The 12,544-nt window shown below is 38.9% G+C and overlaps 1 protein-coding gene across 1 annotated transcript in view; it reads right to left on the bottom strand.

The window, feature by feature from the left end:
• The window catches only part of LOC115230339 (testis-specific serine/threonine-protein kinase 2-like), a 109,132-nt gene extending 96,616 nt beyond the window's left edge, over window positions 1-12,516 (bottom strand). The window contains exon 1 of the mRNA XM_036498958.1: window positions 12,396-12,516. The gene's annotated coding sequence lies outside the window, so the exon portion shown is untranslated. The remainder of the gene's footprint in view (window positions 1-12,395) is intronic.
• Window positions 12,517-12,544: the final 28 nt, after the last annotated feature.

The following is a 12,544-nucleotide window of genomic DNA, read 5'->3' as shown; positions in this document are numbered from 1 at the left end:
TCTTATATGTATATTATATATATATGATTGATTGATTCTAGTTTCAGCCTACGAGCTGTGGCCATGCTGGGCCAACCGCCATTGTTGTTGCTACATGGTTTACTACTTCACGAATGCTTTTTGCAACTGCCATTTGGTGCATGAGAGAGTTCGATGCAACTGCCCTCATCTGCACCTCCTGCTGTGAAGTTGCTTCATCTGGGATACCTGACAAGAAGAGATCCAGTTTCATTTTAAAGACATCTGCATCCACCCCATGCAGGTCTCTTAGGTTCTTCAGGAGGATATTGAAGAGCTGTGTGCCTCGGAAGCCCAGGCTATCACAGTATCTTGTCCTACATCTTGGAGTCCTTGGCACCACGCAGTGGCGCCCAGTTCTGGCATTTGTGTAATTCTCGATGCCAAAGTTTGGGACAAGTCCTTCCAGGATCTTCCAAATGTATATTATGGCATATCTTTCTTGCCTACGCTCCAAGGAATAGAGTTTTAATCTCTTGAGTCTTTCCCAGTAGCTTATATTCTGCACACAGAGGCTATCTTCTTTGTGTAGCTACGTTGGATCGCCTCAAGTTCTGTGATTAACTTGACACTGGATGGTGACCATAGCTGAGAGCAATAGTCAAAGTGGCTTAGGACAAGCGTCCTCCAGAGGACCATCATGGTTTCTTGTTCTCTTGTTCTAAAGGTTCTAAGAATCCATCCGGCCAGTCGTCTACATTTTATTGCCAATTTAGCAACATGTACACGAAAGGTTGCGTCATCACTCATGTAAATACCCAGGTCACGCACTGATTGTGCCTCTGGGATTGCAATTCCTCCGGGTCCAGTGTATTCATTGGGTATTGCATTTAGTTTTGCATGCTGATACCATAAAGCTTGAAACTTTTCAGCCCACTTGTATATCTCATCCAGCTCACATTGCAGGTACATAGTGTCTTCAGGGTTCTGCATTACCTGTGAAACTTTTGTATCATCTGCATAACTTGTGATCGTGGCTCTCTGCGTGGCTGAGGGCATGTCTGAGAGGGCCATTATGAACAGTAGTGGTCCCAAAACAGTGCCCTGCGGAACACCGCTCACTATTTGCGTGTTAATGGAAGTGGCGCCATTGGCTACTACCACCTGACTTCTATCTTTCAGAAAGTCATGAAGCCATTCTCCCAGTTTCCCAACTATGCTAAGATCACGCAGTTTGTGACATATCATTCCATGATCGACTTTATCAAAGGCCTTTGCAAAGTCGAGATATATCACTTCCACATTTGAGTGGTTGAGCAGTCGTTTCAGCACCCAGTCATAGTGTTGTAGGAGCTGAGTTAAGCAGCTTCTTCCTGGTCGGAAACCATGTTGGGTGTCGGGCAGCAAGTCATTTTCTTCAAGGAAGGTGATCAGTTTCATCTGACTATTCGTTCCATGACCTTGCTGATGTGTGAGGTCAGAGAGATAGGTCTGTAGTTCTTGGCCTCCGCTCTGCTACCTCCTTTATGAATAGGGCATATTTTACCTTCCTTCAGTTTTCTTGGAAGTTTGCCAGCTGCAAGGAAGCTCTGAAAGAGGAACTGCAGTGGTCTTGCTAGGACTCTCTTACATACTTTTAGGAGGATTGCCGGGTATCCATCGGGGCCAGTAGCTGAGTCTGTTTTCATTTCATCTATAGCCTTTATTACATTGTCTTCCTTTATATCGATGTAATCTATTGTCGCTGCCTCTGATTTTATATCTGCAGAGGTAAAGAAGTCAGTTGGATTGGTGATTTGGAAATGCCCAAGGGGTGGAGTGAAAACACTCTTGAATTGCTCATTCAGTATTTCACTTACCCTCGTTGGTTTTCCTGTGAGTGTGCCATCCTTTTCAAGGAGTGGCCCTATCCTACAGTGCACCGTAGCTGTTTCTTTGGCATACCTGTAGAAAGCTCTGGGGTTAGATTTTATATTGTCTATAGCCCAGGCTTCTTTGTCTGCTCTTTCCTTTTCATGGAGAGTTGCAGACTTTTTCAATTTCCAACAGTTTTATTTTCAAGCGGGACTTTTCACTGCTTTCAATTGTTTGTTTAGGCGATTTGAAATTTTTGTACGCCGTCTCATTAAAATTTTCCTCTCTCTGGGGATTTTGTCCTTGTGTACAGTGGCCTTTCTCTCTGGGACACATTTGTAGCATATGGCTTGCATTACAGACATGAATTGTTGAAGTTTCACGTCGATGTCTGGCGAGGAGAGACATTCAGGCCAGTTTTGTTTGAGGATCTCTTTCTCAATTTGTTTCCAGTTTGCCTTATGGAAGTTCAAGCTGGAAAGATTCTGAGGGTTTCTTGTAGGCTGCATGTCCATGCTTTCCTTTGGCCCGTACATGGTGTCTATTGGTGTCTCAGGGAACTGTACTGGGACCACTACTATTTGTGATGGCCCTCTAAGACATGCCCGCCAGGTTACAGTCAGCCAATCTGACCAGTTATGCTGCTGATACAAAACTATTGCAGGCAGTTAGGAACCCAGAGAACATCATAAAACTGCAAAAAGACCTGAACGAAATCTACAAGTGAGCTAACAAAAAATAACATGCAATTCAATGCTATGAAATTTCAGGCATCCCACTATTGGTCTAACACCAGGCTAAAATCAGAATACACTTGACCAGAAGGTAATATGATCCCAGAATCAGAGTTGGTGCATGACTTGGGGGTTCACATGAGCAATGATGCAATATTCCATATGCACATTACCAAGATGGCAACACTGTGCAGGCAAGTGGCTGGATGGATTCTGAGGACATTCAGAAGCAGGAAAAGGGAAGCCCTGCTGTTCCTATGGAAGACCTTCATTCTCAGCTGCTTGGACTACTGCACCCAACTATGGTCCCCAGAGAGTGTGAAACAAATTGTTGAACTCAAAGCAATCCAGCACCAATACACAAAGAAGTTTGACTCGATGCAAAAGATGGGCTACTGTGAGAGGCTAAAGGAGCTGAGTCTCTATTCCCTGGAGAGAAGATGAGAGAGAAATGTGGTGATATATATTTGGAAGATCTTAGCGGGTTTAGCTCCCAATTTTGGAATTGACAACTATACCAATCCTCGAACTGGATGGCACTGCATCATACCAAAGATCCTGTCTTCCTCATCTAAAATAAGGAAACATCACTGCAACAGTCTGGGTTTCAAGAGCCTGCAATTGTTCAACATTCTACACGGTGTTGATGTGGAAGTTTTCAAGGAATGTCTGGACAGGTTTCTATCTGAAATACCAGATGAACCTACATTGCGGCATGAGACGCAAAGAAGAGCAGCTCCGTTGCTATTTCACCAAAAACAATATTGGAACAACACCAAGTAACTACAGGTGGTGCACCAGCATGACCTCAGCCCTGTGTTGAAATCAGTAAAAGATAAAAGATATATAAATCACGCCAACATCAACGTCATTACTATATTCCTGATGGGTATCTTCAACTTCCCCAACATCAGGTGGCCTGAGGGCAACATAACCCCAGCAATAACGAACAAAGAGCGAAATCAAGCAGAATCTCTACTTGATGTTACAAAAATGCTATTTATGGAGCAGTTCATACTCTCTCCAGTCAGGCACAAAAATATCCTGGACCTCTGTTTTACAAACAATGTGGAAATTAACATTTTTCTGTAAGTGCATGCCACCTAAAACTTGTATTTCTCAAGAAGCAAAAGGAACACCAGGATTTAAAGCTAAAAATCATGTGATGCTTCTTCTGAGAGGAAATACTGAAGGTAATATGAAATAAAAGCTCCTATTTGTCTATCACTCTGAAAATTGAAAGGCCTTCAAGTTTTACAGAACATTTAGTCTACCTCTGAAATGGTGTTCAAATTAGGGAGGCATGGATGACTAAAACCCTATTCAAAGAGTGGTTTACAAGCATTTTTGTCCTGATGTAGAAAGGTACAGTGCCAGACATAATATTCCCAAGAAAGAACGGCTCCTTTTAGACAATGAATCAAGCCACCAACTGTACTCTGATGAGCTTTCTGATAATGCAAGGTTAAAATATATCTCCAAGAATACAACTTCTAAGCTCCAACCAATGGATCAAAGTGTGACAGTTATCATGAAGACAAATTATTCGAACTTTCAAACAACTAACAAGGAGATAGAGACCTCTGGAAGATATCCAACTTAAAAGAGTCATGGGATGAAGAGAAACTCTTAACTTTGAATGATGCTTGGAAAAATATATAGCCTAACTGTATCCATAACTTTACAAGTATTCTACAAACAGAAAATACAGTGACACTTGCAAATGATAGGGGGTTTAAAGCAGTCACAGAGAATGGTGTAGTTGAGTTGCTAGTGTCCTATACAGAAAGTTCATCTAGCAAAAACCTGATGTTGTTGGAACAAGAGCAAACTGACAATACAGATGAAAATAGGAAAATTCATTGAAACTACATTTAACTTTCTTGCATTGTTGAGATTAATTCATAATTCATCAGAATGCAGTAAGAATCCAATGCATTTGGTGAATCACTACAGATGATTCAAATGGAAAATCTTGAATGTATTGTGTAAGCAGGTATTATCCAAGTATTAGACAAAATTATTTCTTTCTATATCCCATGTGTTGGTGGGTAGCAGTTTACTGCAATGTTGTTATGGAGCAGATCAGTGTCATCATCTTCATCATCATTTAATGTCTGCTCACTATGCTGGCATGTGTTAGATGGTTTGACATGGAGCTGGTTAGCAGGGAGCTGTCCAGATTCCAACTGTCTGTTGTGGCATGGTTTCTATGGCTGGATGGTCTTCCTAACACCAGTCACTTAGCAGAGTGTGCTGGGTGCTTTTTACGTGCCACCAGCACAAGTACGTTAACACAGCACTGGCATGGATGCTTTTTATGTGGCGCCAGCACCTGAAAGGACAAGCCTGTAAGCATGGAAGACAGAGATTTTCCTTAGCTTAACATGTCTTATCAAGTACAGCAAATCGCCACATCTCCCAGTCCTTTATCATTTCCTCATTGAAGCCCAACATCAGAAGATCCTTTCTCACCACTTCATCCCACGTCTTCCTGGGTCTAGCCCTTCCACAGCTACCCTCTATAATTAGAGCTCAGCACTTTTTATGTAGCTGTCCTTGTTCATATGCATCACATGACCAAACCAGCACAGTCTTCTCTCTTGCACACATCTGATGAATCTTACACACAGCTTTCCTCTTAAATCATTTACATTCTGTCATGCATTCACACTGACATTACCCACTCAATGGAGAATGCTAACTTTATTTCTTTCAAGCCTTCACAAGTCTTCTGTAATCACTGCTATGTAACATGGTTATAAAGTACACAGGCATCCTATAATCAGCCTTTCACTCTGAGGGTCATGAGAGAAACAATAAATTAACTGGTATAATTACAGAGGTTTTAAGTAGTATATTGATCATCCTGGACAGATTGGCGGGAACAATTTACACAATTTGTTAAATATTTTTGGCAATACTATCCTCCCTAATTCTTATAATTTAGTTTATTATTAAACAAATGAAAAACGTAAATCAAAAGTATCATACAAAAAAAAAAATTGGATTTTACAATTGTCATTTTGTAATAAGTTCATATCACTTTCTTCATACCCACTTAATTCTTCCTTAAATAGTTCATACCCCCTTCATTCTTCATTTGCTCTGAAATCAACTTTGCATTCCATCCTTTCAGGGTTGATGAAATAAGTGCCACTTGAGCACTGGGGTCGATGTAACTGACAAGCCCCCTCTCAAAGAATTTCAGGCATTGTCCCTATAGTAGAAAGGGTTATGTGACGTAATAATCAATTAGATTGCATTCGTGGACAAGAATATCCATACAAATAATGTATTTATTATATTTGATTGACTATAGCTTACCTATGTACAAAGGTCTATTTATATAATGTTAAAGAACATCTGTGTGTGTCGGTATGTTGCATGTGTCCTGCATTATCTCTCTATATATAAAACTGAGAATGTGTGTCTGTCTGTCTGTGTGTTTCTCTAAGACTTGAGAACTACACAACCAATTTCATTCAAATTTTACACATGCCTTACTTAGGGTCCAGGAAGTGTCATCGGCAAAAACAATTTTAACTTTTTGCCTAGGGCGAGCCCATAGCAATATCATATCTTCTCCACTATTTCAGTATTACGTGTTAAAAGTAAAACAAAAACATTTCTCTATTTTATGTCAGATACTTTCACTTTAATCTAGGATAACACTACCAAACGAAATAAAAAATAAAATTAAAGAAAAGACTATTGTCTATAAAGTATACAATGTAGAGAAAAAAAGATTTGAACACCTGGAGGAAAGCACCATTGAAAAGTGTCTTGGTGCGACTATGAAAGATATCAAGTATCTAACCAGAGGCGGTAAATTTGCCACAATAGAAGCAAGGTTCGAGTCAACGGAGCGTGCAAGGAAGTACTCAACTTGAACCTTGCAAAGTGGAAATATTTTATTTTTACCTTTATATCTGGGATGTAGGATGTCCCGGATAAAAATTAAAAATATCCCCCCAGAAGTAGAGGTAGGCTGGATTGTAGCCACACTTCTATACATGAGGGAGGACAAGATACAATTGATCGAAATTGCAAGAGACAGGCCTACAATTCCAGTCTCTTATATATTTTTGAGTATTGTTATCACTAGCGATATCAAGATATAACTTTGTATTTTGTATTTTATGTGTAGTTGTATATATATATGTACATGTAATATGTACACATATATACATGCACTAGCAACGACGGGTCATAATGCTAGTTAAAGAATAAATGATGAATATAAATAATAATAAAGAAAGAATAGAGTAAAGGAAAGGATAGGACTTTCTTCTCTTCTGCCTTTTACTTCAGTGATTGAAATGCAGCCATGCTGGGGCACCACCTTGAAAGGCTTTAGTTGAACAAATCGATTCTAGTACTTAGTTTTTAAAAAAACATACCTATTCTTTCGATCACTTTTTGCCAAACCGCTATGTTACGGGAATGTAAACAACCAACACCGGCTGTCAAATGGTGGTGTGGGATAAACATAGAGATACGTGCGCGCATGTGACGGGTTTCTTTCAGTTTCAGACCAACTAAATCCATTCACAGCTAATACTGATTGACCAATAAATGTTTACGTAAGTGTTTATACTTTTATGGTTATATATAGGTGTAAGCCTAGCTATGTGATAAGAAGTTTCTTTCTCAATACACGGTTCTGGGTTCAGTCCCACTGCAAGGTACATTGAGCAAGTGTCTTCTACTATAGACTCTGGGCTGACCAAAGCTTTGAGAGGGAATTTGGAAGACGGAAACTGCAAATATGTTGTATATGCATGCGTGTATTCCCCACCACCGCTTGGTAACCAGTGTTGGTTTACTCACATCCCCGAAAGTTAGCGGCTCGGCAAAAAAGGCCGATACAATAAGTATCAGGCTTAAAAAAAGTGTAAAAACTGGAGCTGATTTGTTTGACTAAACCTTCAATGCGGCGCTCTTGCACAGCTGCTGTCAAATAACTGAAACAAATGAAAGAGATAAAAAGATATGAACAGGCTGTAGCTCACAGCTGGAAATCCAAACGAAGTGGTTTCAATGGAGGCAGAAACCAGTTAGATATAATTTCCCATAACAACAACAAAAGAATACCACAATTTTAAAAGGCAGGTACAGACATTTGTCTTTTATCTTTTACATGTTTCAGTCATTAGACTGCAGCCATGCTGGGGCACTGCCTTGAAGAATTTTTAGTCAAATGCATCGACGTCAGGGTTGTCCAGTTTAGTTATATAAAAAAAGTAAATAAAATTAAGGGGAGATAAGTAATAAAAGAAACAGCTTTTTATACAGCATAAAGATTGGCGATTGCTGCCAGAAAGTGAACAAATATCTTCTTTTTCTCAGTGGAATTATGCCAGAAAAACTCATGCAGATATGAAACAAACAATTCGTCTAATGTCCCAAACTGTCTAAACCACATATTGACTGTGGATGATATTGAGGATCAAGAAAATGTTGTTGGTGTATAATCACCTCGTGCATGTAGGGACTACCATTGAGGATACCAACGTTGTTATATGCTCGCTATCCATCGATGACTATGTGAGTGAGACCCAGGCAAAATCTACCTTTGTATCAGTTCAGTTGAAGTTTCTTCGGTGCAGTCAAGTACTTCGACCAGAAATCACTTTCTTGAGACTCTCTCTATGCCACCACATGCCCTTTGCTTCTTTTACTACTTATTTTCCCCATAATTTTTATTTCCATTTTTTATTACCCTGGCATCGATACATTCAACTAAAAGGCTCTTCTATTACCGAGCCAGTACATATTTTAAAGCGGCGATATATATCATCATTTAACATCCGTTTTCCATGCTGGCATGGGTTGGACGGTTTGACTGGGGTGACTGGCAAGCCATCAGGCTGCACGAGGCTCCAATCTGATCTGGCAAGGTTTCTAGTTTGATGCTCTTCCTAACGCCAACCACTCCCAGAGTGTAGTGCGTGCTTTTTACGTGCCACCGGCACAGGAGCCATTTAGGCGGCACTAGCATCGACCATGTGCGGATGGTGCTTTTTTCATACCACTGGCACAGGAGCCAGTCGGGGGGTGGGGGAGACTGGCATCGACCACGTTCGGATGGCACGGGGAGTCAGTTAGGCGGCATATTAAATTAATAATTATACCGTAAGTCCTCGAGTATAGTCCGCCTTTGAGTATAATACGCAAGGGAATTTTAGGGGGCTGTACCTCTGAAAAGCCTAAGCCTAGTGTATAATACGCACCCCTTCTCTAACTGGAGTCAAGGAGGTCTATATAACATCCTTGGTTTGTAAAAATGTATACGGTAACGTCCTTTATTATTACTGCATATATAACAATGCAAACGTGTAGCTTTTTTGTGTATTTTGTTTGCAGAAAATAAAGAAATAACAGTAATAATGTCAGTAAAAAATAAATATTAAGTAAACTGCCTTTACATATTTATTCCTATCAGTTACAAAAGCAAAAACATTTATTCAAATCCTTCAAATTCAACATCACTTTCAGCATCAAATAACTGTTCTATTTGTTTCTCCGTAAACATGTCAGCATCACTGTAGTGTAAATCTCCGTCATCGTCAGAAGATTCACTTTCATTTATTTCTGAAAACTTTTATTTTAATAAATGTTGCTTACTGCAAGTTATGGATGATTCTTTTATGACTTCATTGCTTTCAGGCTTAGCTGAAGGTATTTTCGCGCCCGACATCACAATATGCATCTGAATAAACATTGCCGGACAGCAAATAGAGACTCGGACCGGCTTAGAGAATATTTTTCATTTTTAAGCTCGTATATAGTACGCACTAGGGATTTGGGGGGGGGGATGTGGATTATACTCGAGGATTTACAGTATATAAGTATATAATTATATTAAGGGAGCAAGGGCGAAAAAAAAAAAAAAACGACCCATCTCCAACGTGCCGAGGCATTCAGATACGACCGAAAACTCCAAAAATAAACATGGATTGTAGGCGAGCGGGTGAAAAAAAAACCCTAAAAAGACTTCACGTTAATCGTGAATTGGGTCCAATTTCTAGATTAAAACCGCAAAACATGCAGATTTCCTTCGTCAACAAAATACTCGAGATACATAAATAAAATAATTGTACATATCCGTACAAAACAGATCCGCACGTCCACATACTAATATTTGCACGTATAGATCAATACTTTTTCACGTCAGACATGTATATTATCAAAATTAATAATTATATATATATATATATATTAAAATATTATTAGAGACAAAACCACTATTTGGGCAAAAACAAACAAGGAAAATATCAATACATAAAATTTAATTATGACTATTTATTAAAATTTAGTATGATTAAGTCTTTCCTTGGTTTGCAAAATAGTGGGTCTCTAATAATATTTTATAATATTTACTATAAAATGGATTAATCCTAAATCTGATTTTTTCCCTGTAAATTTGGATTTATTCCCTAATATTTATTATATATATATATATATATATATATATATATATATATTAATTAAGGGGGCAAGGGCGAAAAAAAAAACGACCTATCTCCAACAACATATATGTGTCGTGTTTGCTCCAGCACCAACCGTGAAACTGGTGGTGTGTTTAGTCCGCGTAAACTTAGCGGTTCGGCAAAAATATCGGTAGAATATACGAAGCTTTTATATATATATAAATATATATATATATACGACCGGCTTCTTTCAGTTTCTGTCTGCCAAATCCATTCACAAGCTTTGGTCGGCCGAAGAAGATTGCCCAAAGTGTTACTCAATAGGGCTGAACGTGGGGACATGTAGTCGGGAAGTCACGCCTGCAAATCGTTAATAAAAACATACAATTCATATTTGGTAAATTCAATAAGCTTATGTTTCTGTATAAATTCAACTTCTTTTGAACATTTTCATTTGGCAACACAGCGTGTAAAACATCAAACCACTTGATTGACTTCAAATTTTGACACAAGCCCAGCAATTTAAGAGTAGAGGATAAGTCGATGACACTGACCCCAGTGTGCAACTGGTAAGGAAGTCTTTCCTACCTGAGGTACACAAAAAGATTTTCTTTTATATATTTTTTGTTTACATGCATTTCAGTAATATTACAGAGTACAAACATATAAAGAGAAAACAAACTCAATTACACAACCAGACCCATGTACTTTATCAAATGAAAAAGTAATTTTTACAAGCGAAAACAATAGTTTTCAGGACACGAAGACATTACCAACATGTCTTTTGCTACCATTTTGCAAGAGGGAACTGTCAGAAGTTAGCAGCCAGTAAAAAATGTGAGTGGTAAGTCACTAAAGCAAGTGCTTCTTTAACTGAGGGAATAACCGAAGAACAGGTAAAACCTGCTTCAATTATTCTCATAAGACCAGTTGAATGAGGCTCTAGATGACGTATAGAACGAGGTTTCTTCTCTTGGTCGGGCAGGTCAAATGAGTCTGGTTTTCAGGACCAAGGAAACAGGCAATACTAGTGCATTACACACATGCCCACCTGTCTGTGTACCAATCCATGAGATAATGCAGCAGTGTCACGGCAAAGAAAATTAGTTGCGACAGTGATCTTAGCTTCTAATCTTCATGGCATGGTGTGAGCAGGTGGTGAGCTCCGTGATATCAGGGACGATATGTTGTCCGGTGAGGTCTACATGTACATGTTGTTGTTGATGAACCTCGATGACCCTCGAAGAGCTTAAAGTAATCCAAGTGCTGCATTTCATACCGGGTGCAGAGAGAAAGGCATTTAGACTATATAGTGGTGTAGGGTAAAAGGTCTAGCTGTTTATACGCGTTGTGGTTAGAGCCAATTGAAAGCTTTCTGCCGAAAGGAACTAAAAAAACAATGGAAGAAACTGGGCAACGACAGATACAGTAATAACACTAGCACAAAGAACTGAGGAGAAAAAAATAGAGCCAGAATTTAAAATAAAATTAAAAAAATATAGATGATAGACTGTTTGGTCAAAACCTCACCGATGGTCTAGCATTGTCTGAAAATGGAATGCGCAGAAGAGGATGTCCAGAGAATCTTCTGGATGTACAAGGTTTCAGTACGAGGCTGAGAAGGTAATGGAGATTGTAAGAGGCTCCGACCCAACCTAAATGGTAGCTTCTCGTGCGTTTGTGTGCGCGCTGCTCTTATTTACATTGTTTTCATTTATTCATCTTTTAATTATGAATGCGTGCGCAGGAACATACACACACACACATACATACATACATATATATATATATATATATGTACTCACTACATATGAGTAACTGGTTCTAATTTAGGCACTAGGCCAGCAATTTTGAGATTGAAGGGAAGGGATTAGTCCATATCATCGACTTAGCTGGTACTTTATTTTATCGGCCTATATGATCAGAGGGACATGACCAAGAAGGTAAACTGAAAGGACAGCAATGAGAGATGGTCTAGGTAGACTGGGCAAAAAGAAGTGAGAGCACTGATTAAAGTGACAGGTCGCTAGAAGAGGTAGAAATGGATTTGAACATAGAATCGGAAGAAATACTGCAAAGCATTTTGTCTGATGCTCTAAGGACTGCCAGTTCACTGCCGTTTTGGGTAGTTGAAAATACAATTAATGCGTCTTAATACATTGTTAATGACTCTTGTTTTCACAAATTTGTATCACGCAATTTGTATGAATATATGAATAGGTACTAATTGTAAGATAAACCAAAGATGATTTCTTTTATTAGCCACAAAGGCTTGAGATGTTGGGGATATTACCAAGACAAAATATAAAGTAGTGGGAGAAGTTCATCAAGTAAAAAAAAAATGAAAATAAAAACCAAAAACATCAATACATAAAATGTCAACAAGAAAAGATTCCCAATAAAAACCACATACGTTAATACGGTGGAAATCCAACACAAAATCCAGGTTTACACTGATGCAGCGAAGGATTATCCTCAGTCACTCTCGTTTCCTATTTAGCAGCTAAGTAATAAGTGGTAATCAATATAAGGATATCTTAACAGGCAGCTGATGTCACCTTT

This window comes from Octopus sinensis, linkage group LG2, assembly GCF_006345805.1.
Source record: "Octopus sinensis linkage group LG2, ASM634580v1, whole genome shotgun sequence".
NCBI lineage: Eukaryota > Metazoa > Mollusca > Cephalopoda > Octopoda > Octopodidae > Octopus > Octopus sinensis.
Note: the sequence above shows the minus strand (reverse complement) of the source record. Positions and strands in the feature narration are given on the sequence as shown.